Genomic DNA, 13,528 nt, shown 5'->3' on the forward strand with positions numbered 1-13,528 from the left:
TAATGTTATATAACTTTTTTCAATTTGTAAGGAGGGTTTTACACGGTTTGAAGAAGGTTCAGACCAATCAGTGACACACATTTTCCTTTCCTCCCATTTTTAATGGGTCCATGAAACGTTGACACTTGGACTAGGAGCATTACCCTCGTAATTAAACCTGAAAATTCCCATATTTTCATATTATCAAAATTGTTTTTAACTAAAATTTGAATGAAATTTATAATTTAAAATTTTTAGTTGGAAAAATTGAAATTTCCTGTACGAATAAAATTTCTCGTATACCGGAAATTTTAAATTGTTTTATATATTTTAAATAATTTTGAAAATTTATTAATTGATATCAAAAATTTAAAAAAAATTCAATAGTGTTATTTATTTAAAATTTTAAACACTTAAGATTTTATCGACAATTTTGGATGGTCCAGAGTAAAAACAAATTTGTATAAATAGGGGGGTCACCTGCTGTTTGATAAAAACATCTCAAATTTCAAAGCAAATTTGTGCAGTACAATGAGTAAGAAAAAACTATCATCAATATTTCTTTAGCCATGAATGAGTTGTTTCGTGCTTTACATTGTAATCATGCAAAAGAAATGTAAAACACCCTTCAAATTACATATGAAGGTACAACTGAGGTAAATTTTGAAATCAAAGTCGGCAACCTACACTACCACAAAAAACACTTTTTACCACGGTTAGAAATGGGTATTAACCTCAGTTTCATATGCGAGGTAACAAAGGGCATCATAAAATATGCGCTTTTTTTTACCTTGGTTGAGGTTCCACCAAGGGGGAAGATTTAATGGTCATGAGTTTGATCCCCAACCATTGCAATTTTATCATTTTCATAACTAGATTGCACGCCTCACATTTTCTCTAAGTTTTAGGAAAAACCAAGGTAATAGAGTCAGACTTATTACCTTGGTTTAACATAATAAGCGAGGGAAAAAATTTGTTATTTTTTTCTATATTTTTATTTTAACCTATATTACAGAATCTTTTTTGCCAAATTTTGAAACAGAAATATTGTACTTTTTGCCCATTTCTGAAACATAAACATTCTACCAAAAATATTCATTGTTTAGATCAAATGCGGAGATAAAAGGAACACACCTTATGATTTTACAACAAAATTAAACAAATGATTAAACAACAAAAGTAAAAACAACAATGCAAATTATTGATCGGCTGCCCAAAAGTTTTCTTCTATGATTTGTAACCAGTCGTTAGGTACCTATAATTTGAACAATATTTGAAACCATTTTAGTTTAATCAACAACAACAATATTAAATATTTAAACCATTGATCTCAACAACAATAACAACAACAACAATATTCAAACTTCAATATCAACAACATACATCAATAACTAGAATTATAATAAATAATTTACAATCATGTGAATGTCACAAAGAATAACACTTACTTAAAGGGTTTTTAATCTTACGACTTTTACTTCTAAAAACATGCAACATATGGTATCCTTCGACATCTCTACATATTTGAAAAAAATAAATATTAGTAAAAAGAAGACAAATGTAGAATGAATAAATATATAGTACTAAGTCATATAAAATATTTACTTACTAGTTTTCTCATATCCCCTCTTGATGATCATGACGAAGAGCATGCATATCATCTGAATCATTTTCTTTAGATGAGAGACGTACATGTGTTGCAAAAAAATTGATCTCAAAATTTAAATCTTTATTATCATCACTATTAGGAATATGTTTTCCTTGTAGAATAATTGACCATCCCGTGTTAGAAGGATCAGTGACATACAAAACTTGCTTTGATTGGGATACCATAATGAATGGTTTGTTCATATCAGTTGTCTTTCGAAAATCAACCAGTGTGAATCCTAATTCATCGGTTTTTACACTAGTGTTACTAATCCACTTGCACTTAAATAAATGCACTTTAAAAGTAGGTGATCCGTTGTCGCACACGGGTCAAAAACAAGTTTAAAAGTGTAGTAAACTAGAAGCGACACTCAAATATCTCACAAAGACTCTTGAATGTTGTAACCAAACGAATGAAAATAAGGGGGTTTTTAAGGTTCTGAACTTAAATCGAAGATGATTAAAGGTAAAAACAAAATTGATATGCGAGGTAATATACTGTATCGTTTCCAACTTATCACCGACTCTTATAATTTCAATTCCCTAGCGGATTCGATCCCATTCGATTACAATACCCCCTGACAAGCGCAATTGGTATCATATGATGTATGTTTCTAATTTTCGAATTCAAAAAACGGATTTAAGCAGACGCGAATTAAGCCAACGCGACTAGATCAAACATGATAACAAAAAAGTTACGCTAACGTGATTATAGTTAAGGATCATACAAACAATCGAATTTAATCAACTTTATCCTATAAGAAACAATCGAATTAAGCAAACGAAAGTAATCGAATTAAGCAAACGAGTTTATAGGAAGAATTGAAAAGAAATCGAAATTAAATTGAAATTAATAAAAACCTCAAAGTGGAATTCGAATACAGCAGACCAACTCTCTGGGAATTAGCTTTCCATGGTATTCGTATGCCCTATTATCTATTTCATGAATAATGAATGATAAATCCTAAAACTACTAAGTTGTTTAAGTAAAGCAAGGGAATTCGGGCCTAATAGTAACCGACCTGAAAAAATACAAAATCGGCCAAAAAATTAAGTATTTTCTTAAGTCTGAAACTAAAACGAATTATTAGACCCTTCTTCATTCTGGGTCAGTTTCTGACTTCAACATGAAATTTTTGTCTTATCCTCTCAGTTTTCCAACGCATATTAGAACGCATCAATTCGATCCTCGTAGCTCAAGTTATAATCTACATAGTAATAAGGTATCAAATAATTGTTTATGCTGAAAATAAAGTACAAAAATAAAATAAAGACAAAAATAAACTTAAATATAAAAACACACTAAAATAGTAAAAATAATAGAATAAACTATAGAGTTGCCTAAACAGAATAGTAGAAGAATGTGCATTAAAATGCACTGATCAAATTCCCTCACACTTGGACTTATGCACTCCGTGCAAAATTATAAATTCAAAACTTAAAACAGAAAAACAAGAGCAAAACAAAACATGCAATTCCTAAGGTTCTCAGGATACAAAGTGCAAGCAAAATTCTAAGTCTAAGTTTCAAGAAAATTACATTATTAAGTAACTCTTTTGTGACATTCAAAGAGTACATCAAAAACAGCAAGATCATCACAAGATAAAATTCACTCAACTCTCAAGTGTTTAGGTTGATTGTTTACACTTAAAGCACAACATGAAAATTAGCACTACCATAAGCTTGAAAAGACTCTAACATCCATAATTGAATTACATATACATAAAGATCAAAAGGACTTTTATTAGGTTGTAACTTGGTCAGGATATGGGTGAGATAAATCCTAAGGGGTACTAGGCTAAGATTCAAAGGAAGAAAAGAAACATGAAAGAACTTGCGGGAGTTGAACTACATTCATCCACTTTCAAACAACAACTTTCCGCTATTTTTCTTCTCTTTTATCTTTTTTTTTCTTTTTTTTCTTTTTTTTTCTTTTTCAAAAGGAATATGTAATGACATCCTTCTTTGCTTTTTCCACTTTTTTTTCTATTTGTTTATTATTTTCTACATATATATATTTTTTCATTTTCTACCAACTTTTGAATGAAATATCACAACTATAGTTATTCAATCCCACACAACTCCAAACAAGACTCTTTCAACCCTATGAATGGGCGATAACATTGTTTTTCATTTTCAGGCTTGTAATGAGTTTAAACAAAGAATAGGATAATAGGCTCAAGGGATTTTCAAACAAAGGATGATATTATTTAGGCTTGACTTTTTGGATAAGTGGCTAAAAGTAAAACAAAACAAGTTGTCTTTATCATATCAGTGTGCACAAGTAATCAACAGTTTTAGAAAGAGTAAATTCAAGTTCTAGAGACTAACAAACATGAGTGAAATCACACAAGAAAGAAAGAGATGGATTTTTAAATGTTATCCATTAAAAGACTCAAAATATCACAAGGTTAATTGATCTACCACAAATGATATACAATTTAGAGTTTAGTCCTACATATCATACTAAGAATTCACAAAAAGAATCAATCACATCACACCACAATTCTTTAATCAAGAGAACAAAAAAAATACTCACAATTGTAACTCAAAAACCACAAGAAAAACATGCATTTTTTTCATGTAAGAAAACAAAAAAAAACAAAGAAAGTGAATGAAATAAAACAAAGTAAATGGTTATCTCCCCCACACTTAAAACATAAAATAAGAGTGAGAGAAAGGAAAGAATACACTCGGGGAGTCAAGGCGGATAAATGATCGCATAAGCAGCCTTTCCCAAAGAGAGCTCTTCTACAGTCTCTCCTTCCAAAGTGGGGCTCTCATGGAGTAGCTTTGGATAGTGTCGGTTGACCTTGAAATTTTGATTAATGTCTTTGCCTTGTATTCCAGGATCAAAGAATGATCTTCGATAAGTAAAAGTGTTGAATGGGCATGTGAAAGTGATCTCCTTTTTTACAATATCAAAAATCAAAGGATTACGGGGTTGCCTCACTACTTTTGTTCCATCTTTAAGTGAGATTATATGCATAAATATGGATGGGATAATATCATGAGTGTTAGCTAAGATCCATCCAATTCCTTTTTTATGTTCTCACTTAAGTTGAAGCTTTGATGAATAATATAAATCCTCATGAAGTGTTTTAGGCTCTAAAGGTGGTTGTTCAATGGAATGTATGTTTGGGGCAGTTGGGATGTCAAGAGCTTCAGCTATATAAACAACTTCATTTACACTGTCACCCTGCAAGGAAGCATCAATCTCAGCACAAACAACACAAAGGTTAGTGTTAGTACATTCATAACATGAGTAAATATCATCAAAACCAGAAAGATTTGGAAAATAAACTGAAAACAAATCAGAATAAGCTTCATCAACAAACTTCAGAAAGAAACTCTCTTTGAAAAACAGAATGCTCTTCCTCGTCAATCTTATTATTTTTTAGTACTCTTTGTGGGAAAGGTATTGGTGGTACATACTATTTTTTAGCCTCAATAACAATAGAAGGTTCAGATTTATTTTCAGGTGTTCCACTAACAAATTTTTTATTTTTTTCTAGGGGTTTGTTCTACAACTTTTCGGTCCTCAAGGAAATTGCACTCACATTAGAGCCTTTTGGATTATGTACTGTTTAGGCAGGTAGTTGGTTTGATCCTTGAGCTTTTTGCATAACATTCATTAAAGTGGCAAGTTGTCCAATTTGTGTTTGCAAAGTCTGAATATTAGAATTTGTTCGCTGCTGAAATTGGAGACTATTTATAGCCATTTGCTGGACGAGTTCCTCTAGTGAAGGTTCAGAAGGTGAATATGTGGTTACTTGTGGAGGGTTATATGGTGGTGGTGGTGGCAGGGGTAACATCAATTGTTTCACTAAAGAGGTAAGTTCATCAATTCTGGTTTCTAGAGCTTTGTTGGAAGAAGAAAGTTGAATCTCATTCACACTTTTTGCTTGGACCATAGAATTATCCCTAGTTGTGAACTGTTGGGAGTTGAGTGACATGTTCTCAATCAAGGATTTGGCAGCAACTGGAGTCTTATCAACAAGTGCTCCACCACTAGCAGCATCTAAAATGGTTATGTCTATTGATAGCAATCCTTCATAAAAGTATTAGATAAGTAACTGCTCGGTAATCTGGTGTTGGGGACAGTTGGACATTAACTGTTTGAATCTCTCCCAGTATTCTGCCAATGATTCATTTCCCTATATAATACTACATATATCATTTCTGATTGATGCATCTCTGAAGGCATGAAAGTATCTTTCTAGGAATACTTCCTTTAAATCATTCTATGTTGTAACAGAATTTGGCTCAAGATAGTATAACCAATCTTTTGCAGCACCTTGTAGTGAGAACAGAAATGCTCTCAGCTTGATGTGATCCTATGTGATTCCTTTAGGTCTCAAAGATGTAACACACAACCTAAAATTCCTTCAAATGCCTATGCGGATCCTCACCTGCAAGACCATTAAACCTTGGCAATAAGTGCATTAAACCAAATTTCAATTTGAAAGGTACATCAGCAATAAGATATTTAATACATAAAGAATTATAATTAACATTATGAGCAACAAGTTCTCTCAGAGTTCTTTGGTCAGCCATGTTAAACTCAACAGAAAAAAAATCAACAAACAATGAGAAAACACATAACAGCAATGCAACAACAAATAGGAAAATACTGACAATGTCCCTATTAACCAAAAATAATTGAAATGTAGAAAAAACGATTAAAATAAAAGGAAAAACATACAAAAACATGAAAATTAATCTAATAACATCAATTAAGAATTTTGAGAATTTTTTTGGAATATTCTGAAACTATCAAACAGAACAAAAATCATAAAAAAATAGAAAAATAAGGAATTTTGGGTTTTTAGGGGGCGTCTGGATGTTCCTTCTGTTATCTTTGTTTCTTTTCTGATTCTGGATGTTTCTTTTTATGGGCTATGCCCTGAATATTTATGCACTTTTAGTGCCCTTGGTCTGTAACTTAACTGTTTGTTTACTCTATTACATCTATTTTGATTATGTTTGTCAATCCTTTGGCTAAAAACGGGGAGTAGTTCTTGTGTTCTTTTTGATAGCCCTACTATGGCTCCTGCCCCTTGAGGGGGAGTACTTATGGAGGGGGAATAGCTCTTTCCCATGTTCTGCTACTCAGGGGGAGCATATGCTTTTCTAGCTTATGGTGATATGCTAGTTCTTGTGTGTTGTTAGTTTTTAATGGAGTCAGATCAAATGTCTTGACATCCTGTTTGAGAGAATTTATTTTTCTCTAAAGCGGGTTCTTAGTATGAGAGTTTATTTCTCTCTGATGTGAGGCTAGTTTTTTTTGTTCTATTGTGCTTGCCTATTTAGTTTTTGGATTGGAAAAGATCCAATTTCTTTACCCTCTTTCTAGTTGGGAAATGCAAAGGTTATTTTAGCCAAAATTTGCCAAATGGGGAGATTGTTAAGTCTGGTGTGTAGTGATTGGCTGCATTTTGGGAAACATGTATTCTAGCAAGATGTTGGGCAAGATGTCCTGACATGTTGGTACAACATTTTAATGTGCCCTATTTCAGTTCATTGAAAGATTTGTTTATATCGTGAGATATCTGAAGATTCTCTGAAGATTTGTTTCACGAGTTGTATGGTCCAAGTAACGTGTGTTTTAGAAGCAAAGGTCAGATTGTGCTTTGCCTTGTTTCTGAAGTAAGGATGTCAAAACATTTAAGGAAACATCTAATATGATTGGAATTACTTCTGGAGAAGATTGTGCAGTAGTCCTTGGACCTGTTGTTGATCAAGCCCAAAGCCCACGCTTTTCTAGGGCTATTTAAAGGACGATTCTAAACCTAAGAAGAGAATGAAGCTACGCTGGAAATTGTCATTGTTAGGGTTTAGTTGTCGTTGTCATTTTTGATCCATTCTAGTATCTCTTTGATACTTGAATTTGACTTGTTTCATTGAGGTGTAATTGTGAACCACTCATGAGATTTTAAGCAATAATGGATTCTGTTTCTTAGAAGTGTGTCTTCTGTTTACTATTAGAAGTTGTTGTCACTATTGTATGATTGAAGGGAAGTGAGAAGGTCTCATATCTAGGAGAGTCTTGGATAGAACATTCCACGGGTAGAGATTAGATGAGAAGTTTGTAAAATCAGAGGTTTTTTAGAACTTCAAACTAATTCTGTTATAGTGGATTTCCTTCTTGGCTTGGATGCCCTCCGATGTAGGTGATGTTGCACCGAACTGGGTTAACCACTATTTGTGTTACTTACTTCTTGCTACTTACTTGAACATCGTTATTGTTTGTATTGTGGCAATATCTTGATCCTGGTGCCGTGACATCGTATATGACATTTGTGATCTACATACCAGAATTTCAAATACAATTTATACAAATAGACCTCTTAAACTTCTTCACATTAATCTTTTTTGCCCTATCAAAACTGCAAGCTTTAGTGGAAATTAATATGGTTCTGTGATAGTTGATGATTTCTCTCACTTTACTTGGGTTTTATTTCTAAAACAAAAATATGATTCTTTTGAAGCATTTTAAAAGTTTTACAAACGACTTCAACATGAAAAATATTTGCATATTATATTTGTGAGAAGTGATTAATGGAAAAAATTTGAAAGTTCATCCTTTAAATCTTTCTTTGATGAAAATGGAATTTCTAATAATTTATCATTCTCAAGAACTTCCAAACAAAATGAAATTGTTGAGAGAAAAAATAGAACCTTGCAAGAAATGGCTAGAAATTTTTTATTTGAATCAAATGTTGAAAAAAAAATTGGGACCAAAGCCATTAACACTGCATGTTATGTTTTGAATTGTGTGTTTCTATTAGAGATATCTTAAATAAAACTCCATATGAACTTTGGAAAAATGAAAATCTAAACATATCATACTTTCGTTTTTTGTGTGTGTAATTTTTATATTTTAAAAGAAATTTTGGAGAAGTTTGACTCAAAATCAATCAAAGGCACATTTTTAGGATATTCTACATCCTCAAGAAAATATGGGATATACAATCTCAAAAATCAAATTGTAGAAGAAAATATGCATGTTATTTTTTATGAACTTGGTGTTTTTGATGATAAAATAAAGGAATATGATGATGAAGAAGATGAACAAAACCACACTTTTGATAGCAATTGAAATGGTGAGGAAGCCCAAACACCATCCTCTCAAGATCTTCCAAGAAGTTGGAAAATAATTAAATATCAGCCTCAAAATCAAGTAATTGGAAATATCTCTGACGGAGTCAGAATGAGACAATCCTTAAAAGAAGATCCAAACAACATGACTATTATCTCCCAATTAAGCCAAAATCATTAGATGAGCTTAGGGAGAAACTAAAAATTGAAGATGATATCATCTTTAAGACTCAGTATAAAAAAACATATTTAAAGGTGGTACATGTTATTTATATCGAATTTATTTATGAGCATTTATCTATTAAAAAAATCATTTTTTCTCCATGATATTGTATGTATTTTCCATATATTTTTATATGATGACAAAAGCAGGAGAATAATCAAGGGAGAAATATTTTAAAATTAGAATATAAAAAAAATTATGCATAAATTGAGGGGGAGGATAAACTTTATATTATGCACAAATTAAGGAGGGGCACAAACTTTCTCCATTTATGAAAAATTAAAATCTTAATTATAAGAAGTTTATCATCATCAAATAGAGAGGGATTGTTGAGAGAAAAAAAACTTTTTTAATGTTTTGAAGATGATAAACTTTTGTGTAAATATAATTAATATTATGATCTTATTTGTTATTTGATGTGTGCTCTTGAGTGGAAATTAATAAGACAGGTATGTATAAATGTTATCATCAATGGGATGCAAGAAGAAATGGTTCTCAAGTTTATTATTAAGTTCATTACGAAAAAAGAAAAGCATATGTTTGAAAGAACACAAAATACCAAGGGTAACAAAGAAACAAGTCACACAATGACATTATCGTAATTTTGCACTACTAAAGAGGATCAACTTTTGAGAAAATGGAAAAGTTGTAATTATCCTAGAGGGTCATATTATAACAATTAAATAGTATCAGATGGTGATCTCGTAAATACATGAAGAAGCTGAGTATCAAGAATCACAACATGAGTATTAGTTTCTCTCAATAACAATTATGTAAATAAATGATATTCTCATTTACACTATCAATGACAAAATTGTAAATACCAATGGCAGATATGTAATTTCAAGTATATACTCAAGGCAGATCTGGTACTCAAGAAACTAGAGGATCAAAACTGTTGGGAAAATAACAAAAAAACAAATTTATACACACGCAGAAGCATACCCATAAAAAGAAAAGGAGCATAGATTTAAAAATAAAACTCACAAATCACTACGCCAAAAACTGGAATAGACAGCGCACCTTAGAGGGCGCTTTATTACAAAAGCGCACTCTAAAGTGAAGAAAAAAAATAAGGAGCAAACAACTGGAATAGACAGCGCACTTTAGAGGGCGCTTTTGTCACAAAGCGCCCTCTAAAGTGAAGCGAAAAAATAACGAGGAAATGGAGGGACACCAATAGAGGGCGCGTTTATGAAAGCGCCCTCTAAGGGTACCCTTAGAGGGCTCTTTTAAAAAAGCGCTCTCTAAGTCCATGTACATTTCCAGTTTATAAGGCGCTTTTGGAAAGCCTTAGAGAGCGCTTTTAGAAGCGCCCTCTTAGGCCCCCTTTAGAGGGCGCTTTTTTTACACAAGCGCCCTCTAAGGTCCCCTTTAGTAAACATTAAAATTATAACATATATTGCATGTCTCTTTATTTTCCCTCGCTATATGCTATTTCGTTTACGTAACTGGGTTTTCTCTCTACTGCGATTACTCTCGTCCTCCGTTCGTTCTCCCTCCCTCACCGTCGTCGTCGCCGTCGCCTTTTTCTGCTGCTGCGTTCACGTTCACTGAGTTATCTGCGTCCACCGTCGCTGTTCACTTTCTTCTCCATCGTTACCGTCACCTTGAAGGTATTTCTCTCAATAGTTTGTATTTTCAGGTGTTTGATTAGGGCATTTTCTAAACTGAGTTTTACATTTTGTGCATTATGTTGATTAATGTTGTTTAGGGCAAACGAGCACTATATGGTGTTCATGAGCACCTTGTTGAAAATGATTTTTTGTTATTTTTTGTGTATGGTTTTGATCACTGAATGTTGTATGTTGTATGGTTATGTAAGGTTTTTTATTTCTGATTGAAAACTGATGTCATTTGGAGTGTGTTTGAGCTTGTGCTTGGAAGTTTGATGATTATGGGTGCAAGTTTGTTCATGTTCCAAACACCATAAGTTTGCATTGGTCTTTTGTATGCAGTAGGTGTGTGTGAGTTTGTATTCAATAATGATGAAAAAAAGAGAGAGTTTAGATTGTTGTAACATGAGAGAAATGGAAGGTATATGAATGTGTTTTTTGTGTAGCTTCACGAATATGGTCATTATCTTACTTGGGTCTTATTGAATCATTTCTATATTACAGATAAAATGGCTAGTAACCAAGACGATACCCATGACGCGAGTGGATCACGTAACAATGTTGAAAATGAAATCAAACAAGGATTGATTGTTATGAAGTCAATCATTCGTGCAAGAGACAAGGGTGAAAAATTCGAAGTACATTGGAGTGCTGAAGACCAACTAATTGAGCCTAACGGTTCAATGTTGGCAAGTTACATTGGTTTCCTTGTTCGACAACATATTCCGATTACATGTGATAATTGGAGAAGTCCGGAATTGAAGGTTGGCAAAGAAAAAATATGGTCCGAGATACAGGTACTTACCATATATTGTTATATGTTTTTTTTGTTGACTATTTGTTGACCATATATTGTTATGATATTACTTATAATAACACACTCCATGTGTATGTTTTTTAGAGATCCTTTCACATCGATGAAAGCCGACAAAAATATTGTATTCAATTGGCCGGAAAAAGACTCCGAGGATTTCGATCCTTTTTGTCCAACAAATTTCTCAAGGATGAGGAAGGAAAATTTGTTGAAGCAGAACGGCCAATGAAGTATGCGGAGATTATTTCAGCCGAAGAATGGGATAACTTTGTCGCCAAACGAAGAAACGAAAAATTCCATGTAATGTCTATTAATTATGGTATTATACAATTGTTAAGTTACTTGGTTCTGATATGCCTTAAACTTTTTTATCCAGGAAGTAAGCGACAAAAATCGGAAAAGGGCATCAAAACCCGCGTATCCGTACAAAAAAGGGCGTACGGGATATGCACGGTTTCAACAAAGAATTGTGAGTATATTCAAATGCTATGAGCTTATACATTGTCACAATATGTTATAATTGATGATCTTATAATCTGATTCAATGTGTAGCTAGCCGAGGAGAAAAGTGACGTAACATCTCTTCCGGAGCACGTATTGTGGAAGGCTGCTCGGGTTGGGAAGGATGGGGCTGTCGTTGAAGCGGTTCAAAATGTTTATGACGAATGTGTAAGTATATATAACATTATTTCTTTAATTATATCGAAAATTTTGTTAGACATATAATTCATTTTTAATCTCCTCTAATAATATTTCAGGAGACTTTATCCCAAACCTTACCTTCAACCTAGGTCCAGGATTGCAGGAGTTTACTTAGTCGAGTACTAAATGTTCCTGAGTATTCCGGTCGTGTGAGGGGTAAGGGTTTTGGTGTGACTCCGTCGTCATTTTATAAAAAACCAAAAACAAAAAATCCTACCAACAAAGAGGTGATGGAGACCTTGGCGGAGTTAAGGGCACAAGTACTCGAACTGCAAAAGGAGAATGCAAGGTATAGAGAGGAAAGGCGCGGTTCCGAGGCAAAAGATACTAGTGACCGAGCTAGTATCAATTGTCAACCGAAATTTCCCGAGGTAATTATATATGTTATTATGAAATTAAAATAGCACTTTTTTACTTGACACATATACACGTTAACAATAACATATTTATTATTGGTTTAGGGCATTACACCTTGTCAGTTGTATCTATCGTCACCAACTTATCGCATAGTTGGCAAGGGAAAAGTGCACAACACTTCGGGTGAATTACTTCACCATAATCCCCTCCCGGTGGGATATATGAAAGTTTCGGTTGACCTTGTATTAGATACGGACGCGCTTCTACCATTACCTGACGTTGTTTCAGAGACAACGTTGATGCGAGATGCAGTCGGATCCTTTGTTGGATGACCGTCAGATCTAATTTTCCCAGATGCCGAGGTATATATGTTCTAAATGATTATGAATATTTAGTATTCACATTTCAATTCAGCTACAATTATGATATTTAATCAATCCTTATTACATGGTAATGTTAGACTCCTACAAGACCCACACATAAAGCTGGTAAAGGGATTTCAAGACGCATTGAGTCGGTTGCATCTCAAAAAGAGGTACAAATATATATACCCATTGAATTATATACGCAACGATTTTGTTGCATCACAAAAAGTCATGATTTAATTTATATGAATTTTTAGGTTCCCGGTCGAATGTTGAAAAAAGCTGGTAAGGATATTCCAACGAAGTCCGGGACAAAAACAAATCCTAAATCTCAAAAAGAGGTACAAATATATATACCCATTGAATTATATACACAACGATTCTGTTGCATCACAAAAAGTCATGATTTAATTTATATGAATTTTTAGGTTCCGACCGGTCAAATGTTGAAAAAAGCTGGTAAGGATATTCCAACAAAGTCCGGGAAAAAAACAAATCCTAAATCTCAAAAAGAGGTACAAATATATATACCCATTGAATTATATACACAACGATTCTGTTGCATCACCAAAAAGTCATGATTTAATTTATATTTTTAGGTTCCCGGTCAAATGTTGGACAAAGCTAGTAAGGAAATTCCAACGACGTCCGGGACAAAATCTCAAATTATGATGCGTCTTGAGAAAATGGTGGAAGAGTCAGATATTATGCACGGCGCCATCCG

At 33.2% G+C, this 13,528-nt stretch overlaps 1 long non-coding RNA gene across 1 annotated transcript; it reads left to right on the forward strand.

Annotated features, from left to right (window-relative positions):
• Positions 1-12,209: 12,209 nt before the first annotated feature.
• On the forward strand, positions 12,210-12,963 carry LOC127097574 (uncharacterized). The gene is made up of 3 exons (XR_007793100.1): positions 12,210-12,453; positions 12,544-12,801; positions 12,900-12,963. It is a non-coding gene; the product is annotated as an uncharacterized LOC127097574 (long non-coding RNA).
• Positions 12,964-13,528: the final 565 nt, after the last annotated feature.

The sequence above is a fragment of the Lathyrus oleraceus genome, chromosome 6 (assembly GCF_024323335.1).
Source record: "Lathyrus oleraceus cultivar Zhongwan6 chromosome 6, CAAS_Psat_ZW6_1.0, whole genome shotgun sequence".
In the NCBI taxonomy this organism is placed as follows: domain Eukaryota; kingdom Viridiplantae; phylum Streptophyta; class Magnoliopsida; order Fabales; family Fabaceae; genus Lathyrus; species Lathyrus oleraceus.